General features: G+C 40.7%; 1 pseudogene; it reads left to right on the forward strand.

The window, feature by feature from the left end:
- Window positions 1–3,828: 3,828 nt before the first annotated feature.
- The window catches only part of LOC148012341 (trans-cinnamate 4-monooxygenase-like), a 51,574-nt pseudogene continuing 28,311 nt past the window's right edge, over window positions 3,829–27,091 (forward strand).

Raw genomic sequence — 27,091 nt, forward strand, 5'->3', positions numbered from 1 at the left:
GGAGATTCCAGTGGCTCAGAGAGCTTGGATGATGAGCTTGGCATTCCTTCAATGAGGACTCCAGGTGTGCAGAGAGCACGCATTAATGCAAAGACTCCATTGAGTGATCCAGTGACACGCAGATCTAGCAGGGTCAGATATCCTGTTAAAAGATTTGGTTTTGAAGGTTATGTAGCTCACCATTATGCTTATATGGTGAAACTAGTTGAGAATGTTGAGCCCACATGTTTTGAGGAGGCTTTTGGTCATGCTCATTGGGATGCAGCAATGAATGGGGAGATGGCTGCATTAGAGGCCAATAAGACTTGGGATCTAGTATCATTGCCGAAGGGAAAAAAAGCCATTGGATGTAAATGGATTTATAAGATTAAACACAATGTAGATGGTTCTATTAGCAGGTACAAAGCTAGGCTGGTTGCAAAAGGCTATGCCCAGACATATGGCATAGATTATGATGAAACCTTCAGTCCACTTGCTAGAATGGCAACTGTCAGATGTGTGATTGCTTTGGCAGCAGCCAAAGGTTGGAGGTTGGAGCAAATGGATGTGAAGAATGCCTTCTTGCATGGTGATTTGCAGGAAGAAGTGTATATGGATCAGCCAACAGGTTATGAAGATTTAGAGCATCCCATATATGTGTGCAAGTTGAAGAAGGCGCTCTATGGGCTCAAGCAAGCACCTAGAGCATGGTCTGACAAGATTAGAGAGTATCTTGTCAATATTGGCTTTTATGTTTCTGATGCTGATCACTCACTTTATGTGAGAAAGGAAGATGCAGGTTTGGTCATCATAGTCATCTATGTGGATGACTTGATTATTACAGGTGATAGTGATAGTGGGATTGCTGAAGTCAAGGATTCTTTGAAGAAGAAGTTTGAGATGAAGGATTTAGGTGAGCTAAGATACTTCCTTGGCATTGAGGTGATCAGATGTGATGATGGTATATGGCTGTCCCAAAGACACTATGGCTTGGATATGTTGTCCAAGTATGGTATGGCAGCATGCAAACCACTTTCAGTCCCATTGGAGTAGAATGTAAAGTTGAGTGTTGATGTTGGGGATGAGATAGAAGACCCTACTATGTTCAGGAGGATAGTGGGGAGTTTGATCTACATGACCATTACAAGGCCAGACTTGAGCTACGCTGTTAGTCTTGTGAGTCAGTTTATGCAAGTACCTAGAAAGCCACATTTGGATGCAGTCAGATGCATATTGAGATATGTGAAGTCCACATTACATTATGGACTTTTCTATGAGGCAGGTACAGATGTACAGGTGTTTGGATACACAAATGCAGATTGGGCTAGTAGTATGTCTGATAGAAGATCTACCAGCGGATACATGTTCTCTCTTGGAAGTGCAGCAGTTGCTTGGAGCAGCAAAAAGCAATCTATAGTTGCTTTGTCGAGTACAAAGGCTGAGTATAGAGGTGTTGTTGTTGTAGTATGTGAGGTAGTATGACTGTAAAAGTTATTGGCTGATTTGGATGTGCAGGTGGAAGGCCCATTTGTCATTTATTGTGACAACATGAGCAGTATACAGTTGGCTAGAAACCCTATGTTCCATGCCAGGACAAAACATATTGAGGTACACTACCACTTTGTGAGAGAGAAGATACTAGCAGGTGAGATTGACTTGGTGTATGTCAGCACACATGATTAGATAGCTGACATCTTCACGAAGGCATTGGGTACAGAGAAGCTTCAAAAGTTTCAAAGCTTACTTGGAGTTGCAGAGATGCAGTTGAGCTTGAGAGGGAGTGTTGAGATGACAAGCTCAACACATGCGGACATTGATGATGGACCGCCTGGTTAGATGGGTCCACATGTCTACACTTAGCACGTTGGTGGTCATTATGACTCACACATGGCCACTGACTCATTACTTATTATATTCAGGTTTTTACACCTATTTACAGCTGGCATAGTTATAGCGCCAGTCGACTAGTGTAGTCGGTTATGCATTGTTTGACTTAGTAGGCCACTTTCCTTTATGTTGCATCTTATCTATACTTTGTGTACATTGTAAAGAGTGTGGAAGAAGAAGAAGAAACCAGCAAGAAAACGTTTTGGCCTCCATCTCTCTTCTTTTCTCTTGAGTGAGCTTCTCCTTGTGCATTCTGTGTGTGTTCGACGCAGCATCTTGAGCAACTCCCCCCACCATGCGATTTTTGACACATATCCTATCTCTACTTCCTTCCATCTTTGATCCCCAATGGATACGACCTTTCGAAAAAACCCCTTAGACTTTGGTAAATCAGACATGAAAGGTTGTTAAGAGACAAGATGGGAGAAATTTTGAGTACCATTTCAAGTGATGTTTTGCAACAATTGGTGCAGAATATGAACATGCTTATACAACAACAACAAGTGATACAGGCTTCTGCTCAAACATAAACTATTGTGATAAATGCTCTGCTAGCAATAGAGCATGAGATGGAGTTGTTTAATGGAAAAAATGCATCTGCATATTTGCATGTCTATTCTCAAAAGATGGAGTTCGCTGGGGTGTCTCCACTTGCATGGGGCTGGTATTTTGTAGGGGTATTTTGCATGTCTATTCTCAAAAGATGGAGTTCAGTGGGGTGTCTCCACTTGCATGTAGCCAGTATTTTGTAGGGGTTACTGTACATGAATTGAAAGTGAAAATTACTAAATTGTACATGTAGGATACTAACTCAGTAGCTTTCAAGAAGACACTCATGGTAGAATTTTACATTGAAGACACCAATTTGATTACACGCAAGACTTTTTAGGAGTGGGTTTCACAACCTAATAAGGGTCTTGTGGGCTATAGAATTATTAAGAGAATTTGAAAGTCGATTTGAGCAGTTAAATCTTTCAGAACAATAAGCTCTTACAAGTGAGAAAATTAAATTGTTTCTACAAGTACCAGATCCAAAGCTTCAACAGAATCTTGATGATTTGCTAGAGGATCTGACTATAGAGACATGCCTTAAAACAGAGTGGAGGCATGTCAAGAAAGCTACTACTGCACTTGTGAAAAAGCATAGAAAAAGAGAAAGATTGCATATCTACCCTATGGCTACACTTGCTATTCCCAATGTTAGGGAGAAAGATGTATTAGATGAATTGGTCAAAGGCATACAGGATCTTCAATTGAAGGTCACAAAATTGGATGATAAAGAACAAGAGGAAAGGTGGCAAGCAACAGCCCTAAACCAAGGAAAATATGTATGTGGTGTGATAGTTTGTAGCATGAAAGGAAGAATTATAATGCTTATTAGGAGGCTTTTTCACGACAAGTCATCTTTTGGAAAGATGGCAAGATCAATGCACAAGAAACATGATTTCCTCTTACTTTTAATTTTGGAAAGGGAGGTATGAAAAAGTTGTTGGAAGACTTGGTTGTTGGAAATGCTTATGCAACTCTATATGCTTCTACTTTTGGTCTACAGTTGGATAGAATGCATGGCCAAAAGTGATGGTTGGTCCAAAGGCTGCAATATGGACACTTTCTTTGCATGCAACTAAAAAGAGAAAAATTACTGATAGTAAAATGTCTTGTGTAGGGCAAGACATTTGTGACATAACTAGTTAAGAATCAAGGGTAGATGCATAATGAGTGGATGCATATCCAACAAAAAGGCAAAACACAGATGCACTTATGGAAGAGAAACAGAAGAGAGATGAAGATAATGCAATGATATATAAGGAAGTGATAAGAAGAAGTGTGGATTTGTCTAAAGCTTCAAATCAGCCACCTCCCGAGCATGTGATGGAAGAGATTGAGCAGGAGCAAAAATAGGATAGTAAGCAAGAGGGCAAACAACTTGGATATAAGCTATAGTTTGATATTGAGACAACCATGGATGCCTTGGAAGATCCTATATTGGAAGATTCAACTATTGCACCTATATATTTTCTTAATGCATCTGAAGAGGTTGGTGAAGATCATGTTTTACTTGATTCATGAACTCAAACGAAGATTGCTGACTTGTTGGATACACATGATCTGCATGATATAGTTATTATTTCTGAAACAGTTCATAAGCTCAACGATATGCCTTTACAAGATGTTAGATGTAATGCTTTATAGCTAGAAAATGTTTCGGATGCTTTGTTAGAGGCTTTGATTGACAATTCTAAGATGCTTCAAGATATGGACTGTTTCACTATTTTTAGTGATGGTGAGAATGTGTTGGATGAAAGTGAGGCTCAATTTATATTTGATGTAGTACACATTTTCCAGTATAAGCAGATTTCTATACGCTTGACTTTGAAAGAGCAGACATGCTACTATGTATTTGTTGATGGGTTCATTGATAGCATGTATATGGAGATTAGACAACCTCTAGTGTATGATACGCACCCAAGGCCTTATGACCCTAGAGGGGATACTAGATGTGGTTCAAGAGTTATGCACATGCTGAGGATTTTGATCTATGATCTAGGGAGATGCCTTCTTATATGCATGATAAGTGACAAGTTGAAGCTATGGGTGTTTGAGCCGGGTGGTGCATCGATTGCACATATTGGAGAATGTGTGAGTTCAGAGGGGATGGATATCGTGCCACTACGTGGACACAGTGTGAAAAACTCTAGAGTGCATCATCATTCCACTTTCTTATTGATCTACAAAGTCAATGTGATCTAAGTCATTAGTGCTAGTGTTAGTGGCATGGATAGTTCATAAATACTAGACTTTTGGACAATTTTAGCATATTTTTTATATTATTTATTGTAAATATCTTAAAAATCTAGGAAAAATTCTAGAATAGAGTGGTATACAAAAAGCAAGTTGCTTTTTCAGTCAGGTTTGGTATTTTTCATGAAAAAGAAAGATGGGCAAAATCACACATGTCGCGATCGTGGTTTGACAGGTAGTAAATAGCACTTTGAAGTGAGAGAGGAAGGAGTGATCTGGGAGATCTGCCTTAGGATTTTACCCCGCTTTCAAAGCCAACGGAGCCATCAGATTTGGGTTCAAAGTAGTAGAGAGAAAGCTATTGTTTGATCCACATTTTGGTCTACGAGAAAGCTCTTGGAGATCTAATGCTTGGAGATTTCTTTTCTGAGTAGTGCTAGACAAGGGATTTCAGGTTTTGTCAATACATATTGATTTGATTCATTGTACTTTGTCTTTATCGTGTTTACCTCTTGTCTATTCTTTTTCTTCTCTTCCATCTCCTTTCTCTACTTTCCTCCATCTCTGATCCCTGGTGGATACGACCTTTTGACAAAAATCCCTCCGACATTGGATGTCATGCCATTATGTGTACACAGTGTGAAAAAATCTGCAGTGCATCATCATCCAACTTTCTTATTGATCTAGATAGTCAATGTGATCTAAGCCATTAATGATGGTTCAAAAATACTATATTTTTTGACATTTTTAGCCTATTTCTTATAATATTTATTGTAAATATCCTAAAAAGCTAGGAAAACTTCTAGAATAGGGTGGTATGCAAAAAGTAAGTTACTTTTTCAACCAATTTTGGGATTTTGCATAAAAAAGAAAGATGGGTAAGATCACGTGAGTCGCAATCGTAGTTTGACAAGCAGTTTGAACTGAGAGAGGACTAAGGAGTGATATGGGAGATCCCTAATCAGATCCCTGACCAAGTATCCTGGGGTTTTACACCCCTTTCAAAGCCAATGGAGCCATGAGATTTGGGTTTCGAGCAGTAGAGAGGAAGTTGTTGTTTGATCCACGTTTTTGGTCTACAAGGAAGGTCTAGGAGATCTAATGCTTGGAGATTGCTTCTGAGTAGTGCTAGACAAGGGATTTCAGGTTCTGTCAAAACATATTGATTTGATTCATTGTGCTTTGTCTTTATCGTGTTTACCTCTTGTCTATTATTTTCTTCTCTTCCATCTTCTATCTCTACTTCCTTCCATATGATTTGATCCCCGGTGGATACGACCTTTCGACAAAAGCCCCTTCGACAGCAGCACTCAAAAGAAATAGGGGAGGAGCATGTGGGTTGGTAGCTACCTCTATAGGGTCCTAGGCACCAAATTATGGATATTCAAAAAAATAAACTCATTTAGAGAAAATTAAATACAAAGAAGTGAGTTTAAAAATAAGTACTTAAAGTATATTTTGAGAAAAAAAATTCTATGAAAATTTAGAAAATTTATTTATTAGAGCAAAAATAGATCCAAGTTATAGATGTGATACGTTTTGAAGAATGTTGGGTTCCATCTTAGAGTATGAAAAGAGCTAGTTACTAGGGTGAAAAGTAGGGGAGGTCCCCTCCTTTCTAGATGGGATCTACCAGAAAAAGTAGGGTGGACCCTAAGAATGTAAGAGGGCTAGAAAAAAATAACCATGCAATAATGACCATGAAAGAGGGACTAATCTAAGATTAAGATTTCTTAATCAATTTCTTACGAGACCTTTTTTGAGTCCATATTTTCCTTAATGGATTTTTGAAGGCTTTCCTAACTAATAAGAAAATGCAAGATTTCTTTAAATCATCACTTCTTTTAACAGTTGAGACAGTTTTTTTCTTCTAATGCTTTAGCCACAATCTTGGTAATCACATGTAAAGAAGCCCTTATATAGTTGTAGATTGGTGCTCCTCATGGAGAGCTCCTCAATTTCGGTGGTTTGAAGTGAAATAGCTTTAAAATCATCCTTTTTGATTTTGTCTTTCAAAGAGCTATTCCACAATGGTAGAAATCAAGAATGAATTTTAATTCAAATGCTAGTCTTGATTTAGATCCTTTGGGTAGGGAGGGAGGGGATGAAATTGCTAATTATTAGGCTTAAGAACTCAAAAAATAGCCTCTATATACAACAAATATGGTATTTTTGTTAAATTTTTTTCCCAAAATACTCAAGAATGTGATTTCTTAGCAATGTTTCAACCCAATTTCTAAAATATTAGCCTTTGATTAATTAAACATTTATCAATTTGCATATAGTCAAGGAATCATAGGAGTCACTTATTTTTCACATCCTCAAATTCCTATTTGTATTGCAAGATATGGCAAGGAGAGAGAGAGAGAGAGAGAGAGAGAGAGAGAGAGAGAGAGAGAGAAGCATATCATTATTGTTTCCAAAGTTTGAATTTCAAATTGGACATTGTTGTTGCCTCCAAATTTTGTATCTGAAGTTCGTAAATTGTAATCTTTTGTCCTTTTCCCCCAACATTAAGGAGGATTTGAAACTACAAGGAGGCTCCAAAGTACGTAAAGATAGGCAAATCCACATACTTTGAGGAGAATTTGAAACTTCAAGGAGGCTCCAAAGTATGGAAGGGATAGGCAAATCTACATATCTACACAGTTTTTTGCTTTTTTTTGTTAGACCCATACCAAGTGTCCATAGGGGCATTTCTCCCCTTTGAAAAATCAGCCATGAAACATGTAAGTACGCTTATTCACAAAAGGATAATTTGTGAGCTGAGCGAGTGGTGGAGCTTGATTGCAATTGGGATACTCCTCCCACCAAGAGGAGGATTTTCGAAGTGTTTAAGGGACAAGAGCCATAAGCGTGCAAATATTCCATGAGACACCCTTTGTGAGCTGAGCGAGTGGTGGAGCTTGATTGCAATTGGGATACTCCTCCCACCAAGGAGGAGGATTTTCGAAGTGTTTAAGGGACAAGAGCCATAAGCGTGCAAATATTCCATGTAAAACGTAGGTGTCTCTAATCCATGATGCACCTTGTCAGGCCAACTTTGGGGACCACATAATTATTTACTTAGTACCAAAAGAGTTAGAGCAAGGAGTACTAAGAGCTAGGCTTGCCTCATATGACGCCTGAATTCTAAACCCTGGTCCCTTCCGAGTGGTGATCGAATAGTCGCGAATCGAGGTGGTCAAAAAGAACAATTCAACAAAGCAAGGAAGCCCTCGAGATCGTGCGTTGAAGGGCCGCAGGCGGGCTAGATTTGACAAGGAGCTGACGTTAGAAACGCTCTCAAGAAGAGGATATGTGACGTTAGAAAGCGCTTGAGCAGAGGATACGATATCTTTATGCAGTGTTTGAAACAGCTATAGCCTGTAACGCACACGCAGAGACAGATGAGAGAGAGAGACTCAGTAGGTTGGTTAATACGATAAAGTGCAGCCTAAACTCTGCTATGACAAATTCATAAATGGTTCGTATTACGCCTTCGATAATACTAAAGACGACTCATACGCTGTGTCCATGGTTTCTGTAATATTAGTCCACTACGGACGAGCCGCGCTCAACCATCTTAAATTAGTTCATAATTATAGCAAGTCTAGTGTATGCGTGGTAGGGGTGGACGTGCTAGCAGCTAGTAATTTACAGTAAAGGTAGAGGCCAAATCTTCAAGGACCTCTGTTGATTTGACGTTACATGACGTCAAATAGTAGGGCTTATTCCACCATGCTAGTAATTGATGAGCGAAATTGTAAGGCTGTGACACATCCATATCATCACTCGTGTTAGACAAATCTTCTTCGGGTTACGCAGGTTCTGATCACATTGCTCATCCAAATAAGTGTCCAACTAGGTTAACGGGTTTGCTGCGGATGACTTCGGCTATTCTGCAACTTGAGAGGTTCTGCAGGTTTTGATGACATTGCTCATCCAAATAACTGTCCAATTAGGTTATCGGGTTTCCTGCGGATGACTTGAGCTATTGTGCAACTTGCAAGTGTTCTTTTTGGCTCTTTGTAGGAGATGAGTCTTGTAGCTAAGCCTCTTGATGATATTGTTGAGTGGCTGAACGCATTGATGTAGTGGCTCCTCTTACAAAATGCAAAGAAGCTAATTTCCACAACAAGCTAAAATATTAAAAATAAAAGTAATACACTAAAATGTTAGGAAAGCCATAGCCAAGGTAGTTATGCTAACATGAATCATGTTACCATTTGATTCAACGGCTGAGAATAATTCATAAGAGGCCATAGCATGAGATCTTCCTCATGCTATGGAGGGACATGGATTCCACCCTAATGCCATGCTGGCCAAACAATATACGCTTTCAATGGATGGTAGGAGATGGAACCCTCAAATAAGACATGTTTAAAATTGGCAAAAGATAATTGGCAAGTTACAACTTAGCCTTTTATATCTTGCCTTAGATCTAAGGCAGAATATTGACTAACGTATTATTTTGCTTTATTACAAGTCGTTCCGACGTAAAAGAGCTTTATCCTCAAAACTGAAGTTGGGACAAATTACAATGAAGTTTACAAAGGATAGCTCAAAGCATATGGATCTATACTGAAAATGAAACTTTAAGTTGAAGGAGATCATATAAGTTGATGAAGGAGAAGTATAGTAAAGAAATAGTTGTAGCCTCTCCAAAATAGCTTGTAGTACTATTTTGGTCATAACTTGAAGTAGAAATGTCCAATTTCCATGTGCAAACTATAGAAATGTAAGGAATAATATGTAGTATCTAATCATGCCATCAAAATCCAATTTGGATGAAGATAAGGTAATTAATTTCTATTCAAAAATTTAATGCAACAAGTTATTTACTAGTCATTGAGGGAAGTATCATCTTGAATAAGCCATGGAAATTGTTCCAAATACAAAGTATGTTGCTAAGAAGACTCTTCCATAGGCAAACCCTTCAACTTAATGAGATACCCGATTAGAGTTTGATTCCTTAGAACCTTCTCCCACTTGCCAACATTCTTTTCGGGTTCATAAATCATCAAACCATATTAATCAAGGGGAGGTAGTTTTTCAAGAACTCACATTTCAGGGCCAACGTACTTCTTAAGTTGGGATATATGAAAGACATTCTATATATGAGTAGTTGTAGGAAAATTAAGTTCATATGCAAGATCTCCAACTTGCTTGATTATTTTTCATACACCATAAAAGTGATGGCTAATTTTAATATGCCTTCCCTTAAGAGAATCATAATGGGAATTTGGAACCCTTAATAAAACCTATTCATCTTTGTCAATTTCGCGTGCCTTCATTTCTCATTTGCGTAGGATCTCATTGTCTCTTGAGCTTTTCCAATATTTTCATTTCATTGCTTCATAAGATCCTTCATCTTCTCGAACTCGTCACGAACATGAGGATTCACATCATCGTGAAGCAACGCGAAAGGTACTTGAATGTTGTAACCATATAATGCTCTGAAAGAAAACATTCCAATGCTCATGTGATGAGTATTGTTACAGCAAAACTCTGCAAGGTGAAGCCAATGATCCCATGTATTTTGTGTATCATGGAAAAAGTATCGTAAGTAGTCCTCTAGCCATTTATTTATCCTTTTGGTTTGGCCATTGTTTGTGAATGATAAGAGATGCTAGGAATTAAAATAGTCTCCATAGAATAGAATAAACTCTTCTGAAAGTTTCCCATAAATTTAGTATCACGATCAGGAACAATCTTCATTGGCATCCTATCAAGATTGAACATACTTTCCATAAATTGGTCAACTACTTACTTCGCTATAAATTGAACATTTTTTGGGATGAAATGGGCTAATTTAGTCAACCATTGTATAATAAGATAAATGCTATTCCACCCATGCTTCGTTATAGTTAATCCCATAATAAAGTCCATGCTAATGTTGATCCACTTTCCATGAGAGAAATAGGTAGTGGCCGAAGCAATCCATTATGTAGAAGTGTAGAATTTTGGTTGTTTTGTTAATATGGAAGATATCTTATGATATAATCTTTAACATCCCTCCAAATGTCTTTCCAACAAAAGCTCTTATGGATATTATCAAATGTCTTGAATAACCCATGACGGCCCGCTAAAGGTGAAGAGTGCATCTCTTGTAGAATATGGTCTTTGAAAGATGAATGAGGAATCAAATAGACCCATCCATGATACCTGAGAAGACCATTATACTGTTTATAATTTGGATACTTTTCTCATTTTTCTTGTTGAAATTCCTTCAATGTCATTTTGGATACTTGCTCACTAAGCAAGTACTCTTTAAGAATGTCATGGATCTAGTCTTTATGCATGATGTAAATAGTAAAAATGAAACATCCCCATATTCTTGTTAAAGTGTCCGCTACCACATTATTTTTTTTCAACCATATATGATATCTCAAAGTCATATCCTTGAAGAGTAGCCAACCATCTTCGTAGCTTGGGCAACAAATTTGGTTGCAAAAGAAAGTATTTCAATACAAGATGATCACTTTTGACTTTGGAATGGCTGCCATAGATATAATGATGTCACTTTTTAATAGCATACAATGTCGCTAACATCTCTTGCTCATAAACATATCGTTACCACTCCTTATCATCAAGCTTTCAGCTCTCATAAACTATACCTCATGATTTGGATATAAACAACCCCTACTCCTCTTCATAAGCATCTGTACATATGATCACTTTTGACTTTGAAATGGCTGCCATAGATATAATGATGTCACTTTTTAATAGCATACAATATTGCTAACATCTCTTTCTCATAAACATATAGTTACCACTCCTTATCATCAAGCTTTCAGCTCTCATAAACTATACCTCATGATCTAGATATAAACAACCCCTACTTCTATTCATTAGCATCTGCACATATGAGAAACTCAGAGGATTCGGGCATGCAATAATAAGTGTTGAGACTAGAAGAGACTTCAGCTTATTAAAGCTTTTGTTGGCTATGGAGTCCCAATAGAAAGCTTTGTTTTTAGGCCTCACTACAAGATATAGACCTTATAGCGACGTTTAAAGCGATGAAAATACAAACAACAAAATTTTCCCCCGTCGTCGCAAAAAGTGTCATTATTGACAATGCCATAGAATCGTCGCTATATGCGTCGCTATTGCGATGCATATAGACGCATATAGCGACGGTTGCAGACAATTTGCGATGCTCATAGCGATGCGTGCAGTAAATTTGCGACGCAAATAGCGACGGTAACAGAGAAAAAAAAAATTAGTGGCAAGGCAGAATATAGCACTCTGTGCTGTATGAGAGCCATACAAAATAGTTTCTGCACTGCTGCATACAAAGCGTTTGCAAACAAAAAGAATGTATACTGAAATCATAAAACTGATACATCAAATAAATACATGATCGCATAAAATGCGATTGGTACAATCATGAAACGATATCACTAATACATAGAAAATGTCTACATAGATCAGGCAACTAAAAACTAAAGGTGTGTGAGCTCTAAGGATCCAAGGGCGAGCTACAAATCCTCGTTCCCCAAAAGCTCGTCTCACCACAAAGGAGCATTAAACGGATTCTGCAGAAAAAGAAACAACATATCAATCCACCATACAATAATGCATTCAAATATCTCATTGTAACTACAGACAAGAAATATGAGTAACTTACAGGGCCACCGCGTCTATACAATCGGTCGATCAATGCCCTGAAACCGTGCCTCTCTGCATATCGAGTCTCAAGGCCTTGTGGATCGCGATTTGTAATGGAGTGCTGCAAAGAAAACAAAATGCTAACTGTTAGAAATATAATTGCCAGTACAAAGAATATCTCAAAAAAACAAATAAGGAAAACAAAAGAGAAACTTACAAAGTCCTCCAAATATGTCATGTGGCCGCCACTCCCAAGATGATGTACCGATCCGGCCTCGATTCGTGCCCTCGCCGCCTCCCGCTGTTGACTCCAACGTCCTGGCAAATTTGTAGCCTTCTCCCTCAGTCGGTGCTAGTCGTCTGCATCTAACTACTCAGGCTTTGGAACCCCACTCTTGATTGCCTTGCGTGCGTCGGATCGTCTATGTGACATGTATGCACGCATGCAATCCATCATCCAGCCCGTAGAGAATTTATCCACTGCGGCTTGCACTGGGAACTCCTCGTGCAAGGATGCTACTATGTAGTCCTTGCTCCCCTCCGGTATGTTCCTCCAATGATCCAGGTGGTTGTGCCGAAAAACTTGTTGGCGCAACTCCCTCATGCGAGCCATCACCCTCCTCCCCTCATCATTCATGATGATGGCTCATGACCTGTTATCCACTAGGTATCCATAACCCCTAGGAGTTTGCCTAAGATGGGCCCTCTCCCATCTCCGTCCACGCTCCTGGGCATATCCAGGAGACCCCTATACATCTGTTGTACCGACGGGGGTACCCTCTCCCGGAGTGCCACTCAAAGGGGTGCCACCAAAAGGAGTGCCACCAGAAGGTGTGCCATCTACCGACGGCTGCGCAAAAGCCAGAGTAACTGGAGTAGACATCCCCACAAGTGTGACAAATCCTTGAGGTGACGCAGCTCCAACTAAACGACGAGACGGAGACACCACATCCGTGTCTCCACAACAACACCCCCTTGATCCTCCTGCAGTCGCAGTCCCTCCCTCTGGCCCAAGTCGCGAGCGTCGAGATCGTCTGCTCGAAGCTGAAGTATCTGATCGCGCTGAAGCTGATCTAGCTGAGCGTCGTGACGAAGAATGAGACAGCTCCTGATCTGCCATCTCTCTGAATCTCACGAGCTGATCTGGAGACATGCGTGCCATCATGTCCTGAAACTCCTCATCGCTCATCCCTTGACTCATCCTGAAAATGTTGATACCTGCACAAATAAAAAATGATGTTAGAATAATCAATTTAAACTATACAAAGCACATTAATATAAATCATTTTTGAAAAATCCCTCTTAAAATGCATATCTTATCTACCTTTATGTAAAATCTGAACAACGAATTGAGTAATACAATTCTCCAAGAATGAAGTATTCTATGGTCCCATGTTAATCTCTTGACACAACTTTGCATACACTGGAAGGTCGATAGACATGTCACCACAAAAGAACGAGTCTGCCTCGTTCTCAAAAAAATCTACGACTTCTGTATTTCCATCATTGTTAGCTGATGCGGGCTCCAAGCTTGCGGTGGCCTCTACCCCTTGTAATATCGATCTCTCTATTTGCATATTTTCTTCATCTATGCCTGGAACATCGCTTTGATCATATACTCTCGCACCTCGAGGAGTTGAAGGTATAACATACCACCATCGAGGTTGTCGGGGGTTTGGATAGAAGATTACCTGTTCACAAACACTTACAAAGTGAGTTCAAACCATTGTGACATAAACCATGTCGTATTACAATTAGCAAGAAAATGACTATTTGTACTTGTTCACAATGGGCCGGCAACACAAAGGTGTCGCGCAAATCCGTCCATTTTTTTTCAGAATCTATTTCAAGAAATCCAGATGGACCTCGTCGAACTGTTGCTCCAGCTCCTCCAAGTACCACTTTGAACCACTGCACATCGAATAGTATCATGGAGAAGCTACGGTAATCCACCATAATAATACTTTGCAAGTTCCCAAAATACTCCATCTCATCCACAACAGGGTTCGGATTCGTTGCTCGTCGCCGGCTCTCTTGCTCAAACCTTGCCATGACACCACAGTCCATTGTGGAGCGCATTTGGCCAATACGCTCCACTCGAAAATGCCGTCCGCGCGACCACGCTGCACTATATATTTTATACTGCATATTGAAACACTCAAATTAGATGTAGCAAGAAAATTTAGATATGACTTATTCTAAACCCGTCATTACCTTTGGACTACATCCCCTCGAGAACTCCCACTCCATTGAGACCTCTGTCCCTTCGCTGGATGCTGCGGTCAAGGCTCCATGCAACCATCGTGTTGACATAAACCGTGGCATCTCCTCCATGCCTTCGGGATATCGAATCGGTCGGTGATGCGTACTGCGTCGGAATTCAGCTCGCGCTTCCTCTCGATCTTGCCTTGCAATCTGGTACTTGGCGAGCCAGGTCTCCATGGAGGCATGGTGCAACATACAAAAGCGATTCACCTTCTTTTCCATTAAGACATCCATTCTTTTTTCTACCCCATTTCCAACCACCATATCTCCAGTCAGCCTATCATCGTCCTTCAGCATCCATAGCATTTCATTGTCCGGTTCCACCGTTGGTAGTCATTGTGAGATATGCACTAATGCCTCTGACACCAACCAACCTTCTGCCATGCTACCTTCCGGAAGAGCTCGTTGTCACACAAAGCCTTTCAGGGTTTTCATGAAGCACTCTAGCAAGAACATCCATCGCATATGGACAGGTCCAGCAATCTCCACTTCATCCACAAGATGCACAAGAAGGTGAACTTGTATCGTGAGTATGCTAGTGGGCAGGTATTTCTCAAAGAGATAGACCGTCTCAACTGCTCCCCGCCTTGCGGATTCAATAGAGGATGTCTTAATCTCTTTCTGTGAGATCCATTGCACCAAAGTCGACAACTTGTAAATGGCCCCGCGAATTTCTGGAGTTAGGCATCCTGCGATCGCGATCGGTAGAACAAACTGCCACAAATGAGAAAGCATTAAGAATAATGGTCACTTTTCAAATTTCAAAATGTCCACGCTAATTAAAATCCATTCTGTTCACAAACCTGACATATTTTATGCCAATCATGGGATTTTAGCCTAGACATTTGGTCCTCTTTAGAAAATGTAGACCTAAAAGAACGCATCATACCCGTCGGAGTGCGGATAGACTTGATTACTTGCTTCACAATGCGCTCTTCTTTGGTAGACAAAATCCAGGGAGTGCGAGAAAGCTGCACTCCCCCTTCAGCACTCGACTGTGGCCAAAGCGCCTCCATCTTACCTACCTCCTTTAAATCCATTCGTGACCCTAAAGTGTCTCTCTTTCCTGTGATGTGGTCCCATAGCAAGCTGCCCACATTTTTGAAAATATGAATGGGATCCAACAAGTGGTTGACCTCTAAGTGGGTCCAATATGGCAACTCGTAGAAAACTGAGAACCGTCGCATTCCATTTGGATGTGATTCCGCGTTTACCATTTTCAGCTTGTACCAGCTTGCAACGTTCATACGTGTTGGAGGTCGTCCAAGAAAACCTACCCTGAGTTCATGATCCTCCGGCAAGAAAGCGGCGTGTCCTTGATATACCATCTTCTTCATTGTTCGTGACCTTCGGGAGTCTAACTGTGGCCCACATAATGGACATGCATGATAACCTAAGGTAACCAGACCTGCAAGGCGATCCACGACCTAGTGAATACTTGATTGAATGAAGTAAAATATAGATATTACCAGCAAGAACAAAGGTTTGATCACCTGAGCACTCTCCGAATCCCGAAAAGTCATGCATCGTCCACATGAGAATGGCTCGAATGTTGGCTGACCGCCGACCATCGCGCCTGCTCATATCTTGCACCGTGACCGCCTCCTCCCACAAAATCTTAAGCTCATCGACTAATGGACGAAGATACATGTCCATATTTTTTACTTTGTAGCGGCCCGGGACGAGCAAGCTAAGGATGAGATGTCCTTTCTTCGTAGAAAGCCATGGAGGGATGTTGTAGTTAACAAGCACTATAGGCCACACATTGTAAGAAGTCGAGCACACACCCAATGGGTTCACACAATCCATGGCGAGACCGAGCCGAAGATTCCTTGGCTCTCGCGTAAAGCCTAGGAAGGTAGAGTCAATGTGGCTCCATGCACGCAAATGTGCTGATATTCGTTGAACTCCATCCGTGGACCTATTCTGCACATGCCACGTTGTCAAGCTTGCCATGGCAGATGTGCGAAACATGTGGTTTATGCGAGCGATGAGCGAAAAGTGTCTGAAAACGTTTTGAGGGATGGTTTTCCCTTGCAAGTCCTGTCGATACCTATGAGCACCACACTTTGAACATGTCTCCATAGTCTTGTATTCATCTCGAAACAATATGTAGTCGTTGATACATGCATGGATGTTATTCTAGTCCATGCCAAGCTTCCGTAAAACATGTCGTGCATCATCACGAGACTCGGGCATAGTATTTGCAGGTGGCAATATATGATATTTCAATAGCCTAAAAAAAATCATAAAACACCTTGAAAAAACACAAATGTTTACAATAATACTATTTTAAAAAAAATCAATGAAGTATGTGTGTAAGGTACCTGAATAACTCAGTCACACTCGTATTGCTCCAACCGTATTTTGCTTGCACACTTAAGAGTGCAAGCAATGTCTTCAACCGAGATACTCGGCACCCATCATATAATGGTATGGATGCTTCCTCTCTAAGTGGGTCAGATGTCTCAACATCCATGGGAATCAATGCATCGATCATTACCTCCACATCAGGCTCCAAGATTGTAGGCAGGTTGGGAAGGTTGTCTGTCTCCTCTAGCATTGACGGTATAGATGGGCCTTGCGAGTGATCAATTGGCTCCTGCAATCCATCCATCACACGTCCACGAACTCTTCTAATTGGCCACAAAGGGTGCACTCCCCCTTGGGTCGAGACATCATCCCCCTGGATACAAAATTTGCCAACAAGACCCAATCTTATTGTGTATGGTTTTCAATTAGCTTGAGAGTACAATGCATCAAAAATGCTAACTTCAAATTACCGTTTGCTGAAAATCCGCAATCGCCTGATCAATGATCTCAGATTGAAACTCGCCAAATCGTCGTACATGTTCTATAAACAATCGGCGTTTCCATCTAATTGCCAACTTGCATTGAGAGCAAGGACATGGGACACGCTGATTAAGATACGTCTCGCGGTCTTGAACAATAAGACGTTCTTCGTTTACCATCTTATCTACATTACAGAAAACGAGGCTTAAATGGATAGCTTTATGGAGATGTACGTCAAGTTGCTAGTTGACCATAAATCTTGCATTGTATATAGTAGTTGAGAGATTTTCCGATGTTATATCTTGGCCTTGTATCATGCTCAACAATTTGTTTGTCCCGGTAGATAATTATTTGTTATATCTCGGCTTTGAGTATAAGTAATCCATTTTAAAATTAATGCGCGCCATCTATGAAATTTTATAACTATAGTAGTAAAATTTATTTCAATCAATTCTACTCATAGTCATAAGACCTAAGAGAAATTATCCTATACTCAATTTAAGGGTTTCTTCTTCTATAATAATACTTTTGGGTTCATTTTGATTAAGTACGTGGCCCATGGCAAAGCACATTGCATACCATTATCAATAAGTCTATTATCTTAAATTTCCTTCCCCTCCCTCTCCCTCTCCCTCTCCCTCTCCCTCTCCCTCTCCCTCTCCCTCTCTTTCTCTCTTACTCTCTCATTTCCTCTCCTAAACAAGCAAAAAAGAAAGTAATTTAAACATTAAACAAGCAAAAGGGAGAGAGAGAGAGAGAATGCACTCTCCCTCTCTTTCTCTCCCTCTCCCTCTCCCTCTCCCTCTCTTTCTCTCTCTCTCTCTCCCTCTCCCTCTTCTTCTCTTTCATTTCCTCTCCTAAACAGGCAAAATAGAATGATTTAAACCTTCAACAAGCAAAAGAAAGAGAGAGGGAGACTCACCAATGAGATATGGCGAGCGTGGGCAGCTTCTCTTTGCAACAAGGGCTCCTCCTCTCCTTCACGAACAACGGCGGTGGCGGCGCCAGTGGCGGCGGCAGCAAGTCTCTTCCTCTTCTTCTCTCACAAAGCCTTCGCTCTCTCCCTCACTCTCGCTCTCAAAAGGCGGAACAAAAGAAATGAAAACGGCACTAGGGTTTGGGCCGCGTTTTTTTTCCTGCGGCGTCGCAAATAGCGACGCCGATATCCATCGTCGCTAATCGACGTCGCTAATTGTTCAATTCCTTGTAGTGCCTATCCATTAATGGAGCAACCATACGAGCAAAATTCTTGATGAACGTCCTATAAAAAGAAGATAATACAAGAAATCCTCTCAAAGATATCAAATTCCTAGGGGTAGAAATTTTTTTGATACATTTCATGTTAATTAGATCCACTCTAATTCTTTGCTCTCCCACAATATGACATAAGTATTCCACTTCATCTTTCATGAAAGAATGCTTTGTCATCTTGGAAAAGAGTGCATCTCTTCTTAAGGGATCAAAGATCTCTCTTACATAGTTCAAATTCTCATCCTTGGACTTGCTATAGATAAGGAAATCATGAAAGGATATAAGGACTATTTTGAATAAGAATATCTGTAGTATTTTGTTCATAAGATCTTGAAAAGTAGGGAGTGCTTTGGAAATCTCAAATGACATAACCAAGAAGTGATATATTCCCCTTTCAGTTCGAAAGGCTATATTGAACTCATCCCTTTCCTTCATTTGAATTTGATGGTAATCCAAATGAAGATCTATTTTGGTGAAGAATTTTGCATCCTTAATTTCATCCAAAAGCTGATTGCCAATGCGGAAAATAGGATATCTATTTTTAATCATTGACTTCTTAAGTTCCTATAATCAATGCACATGTGAAATGATCCATTCTTCTTCTTGATCAAGAGCATAGGAGAGGTAAATGGCAATTTACTTGATTGAATCAAGCCTGTTTCTAACAACTCTTTAATTGCTTTGATGGTTGATCATCATCTACTTTTAGAGCTGTCAATTGCTATTTAGTGATGTATTCATGTATGCTACTAATTTTAAATGCCTTGGCTATGCTAGAATATGATTCCTAATCAATACTAAAGTCAAGAATTTGGGAATATCTCAATGGTTCAATTTAACATCTCTTCTTGGTCAGTTTTGTGACAATTTGTGCTTGTCTTTGATGACATTTCTTATCATTTTTTTGGGTTGCAATCATGGCTAGCAATAGTGATAGTAGGGACCTTCTACATGTCAAGAAGCTTGAGGGTGTACATAACTTTGCAGTGCTAAAATTACTTCCTGTAGAAGAAACAAGGAAAGCCCATTAAGTCAAAGAGGATACGACCAATAGACATAGAGCTAGAGGATTGGGATGATCTCGATGAGCTTGCATGCTCTAGAATTGAGCTTCCAGTTGTTGCAAACTCTTTGTTGTTCAAAATAGAGGTTGGATTCTGCATATGCTATGTGGATGAAACTTGAGGAGTTGTATTCTGAAAAGAATGCTGTTAGCAAGGTTTACTAGCTAAAGGCGTTGATGGATCTCTACATCAAGAAGGTAGAACCATGTCTATACACCTCAACGAGTTCAACTCGATTTTAAGCGAGTTAGTTTCTTTGAATTTTAATATTGATCAGTACTAGATACAAGCATCATATTGACGTTCAAAGCAACGAAAATGTTCATATTTTTTTTTTCCCATCATTGTTAAACGTGTCGGTATTAGCATTCCCATGAAACCATCGGTATTGGTGTCAGTATTTGTGATAAACACTAACGCATATACTAATGCCAATAGCAATGAATTGCGATGCATATTGTGATGCCAATAGTGATGCATGCAGTAAATTTGCGATGCTAATAGTGATGGTTACAAATAATAAAAAATTTGTGGTAGGATAGCAAGATATCCTATCACATGTAGCACTATGTGCTGTATTAATATTCTACAAATGGATTACATGGTAAGTGTGCAATAGTTGTCAAAATGAGGGAAAAATGCACTTGAACCCACAAGACTGATACATAAAAAAAATGCAAGATCGTTGATGAAAACTCATGAAATCATGGCAAGATACAAAGGATGATAATAACATAGTACATAGAAGATTACTATAAGATATAGGCCTTATACCAACGTTAAAAGCGACGAAAATGTAAATAACAAAATTTACCCCTGTCATCGCAAAAAGCGTTGTTATTGGCAACACCATAGAACAGTCGGTATTAGTGTCGTTATTGGCGTCGGTATCAGGATACTGTTACCGACGCCAATAATAACACTGATACCAACGGTCTGGGACAATAATAACAACGCCAATAATGATGCAAGCAATAAATTTACAATGCTAATAGCGACGGTAACATGGAAAAAAAAAATTGTGGCTATAGCACTGTGTGCTTTATTTGGGCTATACAAAATAGTTTATGCACTGTGTACAATGCTTGTGCAAATAAAAACAAAGTATACTGAAATCATAACACTAATACATAAAATAAATACATGATCACATAATGAAATCAATTAGTACAATCATGACAAGATATCACTAATACATAGAAAATGTCTACACAGATCAGACAACCAAAAAAGAAAGGTGTGTGAACTCTAGGGATCCAAGGCAAGCTACATATCCTCACCATCCGAAAGCACATCCCGCTGCAAAGGAGCATTGAATGGACTCTGCAAAAAAAGAAACAACAACACATCACTCCACCATACAATAATGCATTCTAATTAAACATGGTAACTACGGACAAGAAAGATGAGTGACTTATAGGACCGCCGCATCTATACAATCGGTCGATCAATGCAGTGAGACCGTGCCTCTCTACATATCAAGTCTCAAGGCTGGTCGGATCGCGATTTATAACATGATTGTCAATACAAAGGATATTGCAAAAAATAAACAAGAAAAACAAAAGAAAAACTTACAAAGTATTCCAAATATGTCCTGTGGCCACCACTCCCAAGATGATGGACCACTTCGGCCTCGAGTGTGCCCTCGTCACCTCGCACCCCTTACTCCAACGTCTTGGAGAATCTATAGCCTCCTCCCTCAATCGATGCCAGTTGTCTGCGTCTAACCACTCGGGCTTTGTAGCCCCACTCTTGAGTGCCTTGCGTGCGTTCGATCGTCTGTGTGATATATATGCACATATGCAATCCATCATCCAGCCCATTGAAAATCTATCTACTGAGGCTGGAACTAGAAACTTCTCATACAAGGATGCTGCGATGTAGTCCTTGCTCCCCTCCAATATGTTCTTCCAATGATCTAAGATGTTATGCTGAAAAAACTTGTTGGCACAACTCTCTCATGTGATCCATCACCCTCCTCCCCTCATCATTCATGATGATGGCTCGTGATCTATCATCGACTAGATATGTATCTCCTGACACAACTCCGCATACACTGGAAGGTCGATAGACATGTCACCACAAAAGGATGAGTCCACCTCGTTCTCAAGGAATTATTGGACTCCTGTATTTCCATCATTGTTAGCCGATGCTGGCTCCAAGCATTTGATGGCCTCCACCCCTTGCAATATTGACCCCTATATTTGCATATTGTCTTCATCTATGCTCGAAACATCACCTTTATCATATACTCTCGCACTTCGGGGAGCTGAAGGTATAACATACCACCATCGAGGTTGTTGGGGGTTTAGATAGAAGATTACATGTTCATAAATACGTACAAGAGAGTTTAAACTATTGTGACATGTACCATGTCGTAATACAATCAACAAACAAATGAGTCCATGCACTTGTTCATAATGGGCCGGCAACACAAAGGTGTTGCGCACATCCATCCATTTTTTTTTTGAAATCTATTTTGAGAAATCCAGATGGGCCTTGTCAAACTATTGCTCTAGCTCCTTCTAGTACCACTTTGAACCATTGCACATCGAATAGTATCATCGAGAAACTACGGTAATCCACTGTAACAATACTTTGCAAGCTTCCAAAATACTCCATCTCATCTATAACCGTGTTTGGATCCATTGCTCGTAGCCGGCTCTCTTACTCGAACCTTGCCATGATAACACAGTCCATTGTGGAGTGCATTTTGTCAATACGCTCCACGCGAAAATGCCGTCCGCACAACCACGCTGCACTATATATTTTATACTGTACGTTGAAACACTCAAATTAGATGTCGCATATAAAATATAGATACGACAAATCTTAAGCACCTCATCACCTTTGGACTACATCCCCTTGAGAATTCCCACTCCTCCATTGAGACCTCTATCCCTTTGCGAGATAATGCGGTCAAAGCTCCATGCAACCATTGCGTTGACATGAACCACGACATCTCCTCCATGTCCTCGGGATATCGAAATTGGTCAATGACGTGTACTACATTGGAATTCAGATCGCGCTTCCTCTCGATCTTGCCTAGCGATCTGGTACTTGGAGAGCCACGTCTCCATTACAAAAGTGATTCACCTTCTCCTCCATTGAAGTATCCATTCTTTTTTCTACCCCATTTCCAACTGCCACATCTCTAGTCAGTCTATCATCGTCCTTCAGTGACCATAGCATTTTGTCGTCTGGATCCACCATTGGTAGCCATTGTGAAATATGCACTAGCGCCTCAGACACCAACCAACCTTTAGCCATGCTACCTTCTAGCCGAGCTCGTTGTCACACAAAGCCTTTCAAGCTTTTCATGAAGCACTCCAAGAAGAACATCCATCACATATGGATAGGTCCAGTAATCTCCACTTTATCTACAAGATGCACAAGAAGGTGGATTTGTATCATGAGCATGCTGGTGGGCAGGTTTTTCTTAAAGAGACAGACCGTCTCCACTACTCCCTGCCTCGCGGATTCAATAGAGAACATCTTAATCTCCTTCTATGAGATCCATTGTATCACAGTCCACAACCTGTAAATGGCCCCGCGTGTTTCTAGAGTAAGATATCATGCGATTGTGATCGGTAGTATAAACTGCCACAAATGAGAAAACATTATGAATAATGGCTACACTCCAAATAGCAAAATGTGCACACCAATTACAATCCATTCGTAGTACAAACCTGACATATCTTATGCTAGTCATGGGATTTTAGCCCTGATAATTGGTTGTCTTTAGAAAATGCAGACCTGAGAGAACGCATCATACACGTCGAAGTGCGGATAGACTTGACTACTTGCTTCACAATGCGCTCTCCTTTAGTGGACAAAACCCAAGGAGCGCGAGGTAGCTGCACGCGACTATCAACACTCGACTGTAGCCAAAACGCCTCCATCTTACCTACCTCCTTCAAATCCATTTGTGCCTCTATAGTGTCTCTCTTTCCTATGATGTGGTCCCATAGCAACCTGCCCACTTGAAAATATGCATGGGATCCAACAAGTGGTTGACCTGTAAGTGGGTCCAATATGGCAACTCGTAGAAAATTGAGAACTGTCGCATTCCGTTTGGATGTGACTCTGCGTGGACCATTCTTAGCTCGTACCAGCTTGCGCCGTTCATACGTGTTGGAGATTGTCCAAGAAACCCTTCCCTGAGTTCATGATCCTCTAGAAAGAAAGTGGTGTGTCCTTGATATACCATCTTCTTCATGGTTCGTGACCTTCGGGAGTCTAACTATGGCCCGCACAATGGACATGCATGATAACCTGAGGTAACTTGACATGTTCCAATGCCACGACCCAGTGAATACAAGCTTGAATGAGATAAACTATAGATATTACCAACGAGAATGGAGGCCGATTTACCTGAGCACTCTCGGAATCCCAAAAAGTCATGCATCGTCCACATGAGAATGGCTCGAATATTGGCAGAATATCGAGTATCGCGCTTGCTCATATCTTGCATGGTGACCCCCTCCTCCCACAAAATCTTAAGCTCATTGACTAATGGACGAAGATACACGTCCATATTTTTTACTTTGTAGCAGCCGGGGATGAGTAAGCTAAGGATGAGATGTCATTTCTTCGTAGAAAGCCATGGAGGGATATTGTAGTTGACAAGGATTATAGGCCACACACTGTAAGAAGTTGAGTGCAGACCAAATGGGTTCACACCATCCATTGCAAGACCGAGCCGAAAATTCCTTGGCTCTCGGGCAAAGCCTGGGAAGGTAGAGTCAATGTGGCTCCATATGCGTGAATCCGTTGATATTCGTTGAACTCCATCCATGGACCTATTCTGCGTATGCCACATTGTCAAGCTCGCCATGCCGGATATACGAAACATGTGGTTTATGCGGGGGATAAGCAAAAAGTATCTGAGAACTTTTTGAGGGATGGTTTACCCTTCTAAGTCCTGTCAATACCTGTGAGCACCACACTTTGGACATGTCTCCATAGTCTCCTATTCTCCTCGAAATAGTATGCAATTGTTGATACATGCATGGATGTTGTTGTAGTCCATGCCAAGCTTTCGTAAAATATGTCGTGAATCATCACAAGACTCGGGCATGGTATTTGCAGGTGGTAATATATGATATTTCAATAACCTAAAAAAAATCATAAAACATCTTGAAAAAGTACAAATGTTTTTAATAATAGTGCTAAAAAAAAAATCAATGAACAAGGTACTTGAACAACTCGGTCACACTTGCATTGCTCCACCCGTATTTTGCTTGCACACTTAAGAGTGCAAGCAGTGTCTTTAGGCGAGATACTCGGCACCCATCATATAATGGTATGGATGCATCCTCTCTAAGCGGATCAGAAGTCTCGACATCCATGGGAATCAATGCATCGATCATTGCCTCCATCTCAGGCTCCAAGATTGTAGGTAGGTCTGGAAGGATGCCTGTCTCCTCTAGCATTGACGTATAGATTGGCCTTGCAAGTGGTGGATTGGCTCATGCACTCCATCCATCACACGTCCATGAACTCTTCTAATTGGCCGCAAAGGGTGCAATCCTCCTTGGGACAAGACGTCACCTCCGTGGATAGAAAATTTTCCAGCCAGACCCAATCTTATTGTAAATGATATTGAATTAGCTTGCGAGTACAATGCATGATTGATATTAACTTTTCTTACCGTTAGCTAAAAATCTGTATTTTCCTGATCAATGATCTCAAATTGAAACTCGCCAAATCATCATACGTGTTCTATAGACAATCAACGTTTTCGTCTAATTACCAGCTTGCATTGAGAGCAAGGACATGGGACACGCTGATTAAGATATGTCTCGTGATCTTGAACAACAGGACCTTCATCGTTTTTCATTTTGTCTACGTTACGACAAACAATTTGTTTTTGTTATCATTCTTTTTTTTCTTAAATTGTTATCCTCTCCTTCCATCTCTCTCTCTTTTTCTACGTTACGACTACGACTACGACCACGACCATGACTACGGCTATGACCATGACCACAACTACAACCATGACCATGACTATGACCATGACGACCACGAAGACCACGACAATGACTACGACCACGACTACGACTACGATCATGACCATGACCATGACCACGACCACGACCACGGCCACGACCACGACCACGACCACGACCACGACCACGACCACGACCACGACCACAACCATGACCATGACTACGACTACGACTATGACAACTACGACCACGACCACGACCATGACCACAACTACTACTATGACGACTATAACCACGACCACGACCACGACTATGACTACAACTATGACTACGACCACAACCATGACCATGACCACGACGACCATAATCACGACCACGACTACGACTACAACTACGACTATGACTATGACTATGACTATGACTACGACTATGACCACGACTATAACTATGACTACAACCACGGCCACAACTACGACCACGACTATGACAACCATGACCACAACCACGACTACGACGACCACAACCACGACTACAACCAGGACCAAGACTACGACCATGACCATGACCATGACCATGACCACGACCACCACGACCACGACCACCATGACCACGACTACGACTACTACCACATATGACTACGACTACGACCATGACCACGATTACAACCACGACTATGACTACGATGAAGACAACCACGACCATGACTATGACCACGACCACGACTACGACCACAATGACCATGACGATCATGACTACAACCACGACTACAACTATGACTACGACCATGACCGCGACCACGACTACGACTACGACTACTTATGTAGAGATGAAGAGAGAGACAAGAGTTGAGAGAAGAGAGAGAGATCCAACTAGAGCATTTGATACCCATAGTCAACACACCGTGGAAAACACAAGCACAAATTGATATTGAATTATGGCAAGAAAATCCACCACAAAACAATGGTTATAATACTCGAGGTAGGATTTTAAAGTCTTATTGATTTCAATTGGTCATGGATGCCATACTATGGGTAGGTTGTACTCACAAAGAATAGGATTGGCGATTCACCTTATCTTCTCTCCATCATCAATAGAATTCTCCTTTACCATTTACAACTCACCCACCTTCTCTCCACACTATTACACACTACAATCTCTATGAAGAGATTGATTTTTATGGAATATGCAAAGTTATTTTTGAATTTACCTTATGAAAAATGAATGTTTTTCATAATGAAAGACTGATTGCCTTTGTTGTATACTTGTGTGGTGGAGGCTAGGACAAGCCCCATGTATGAGAGGTCTCTTTGCAGGAAGAACATTATGCTAGGAGGCACAAGTATGCTAGGGCTCTCTAGCCATATATCCCTAAGGTTTGTGAGGATCAGCCTAATCCCTATGAGCCTAGGATGAGCTTATTGTAAGGTCCTATTCACTTTTCTCTCTTTCTCTCCCTCTCTCATTTCCTCACCCTCCCTCACCCTCACCCTCTCTTTCTCTCTTTTCCTATTAGGTTTAATGATTTTTCTCTCTTTTTCTCTCTCCTCTCCCTCTTTCATTTCC

The sequence above is a fragment of the Lygodium microphyllum genome, chromosome 27 (assembly GCF_053477565.2).
Source record: "Lygodium microphyllum isolate KBCC chromosome 27, Lygodium_microphyllum_v1.1.10, whole genome shotgun sequence".
In the NCBI taxonomy this organism is placed as follows: Eukaryota; Viridiplantae; Streptophyta; class Polypodiopsida; order Schizaeales; family Lygodiaceae; genus Lygodium; species Lygodium microphyllum.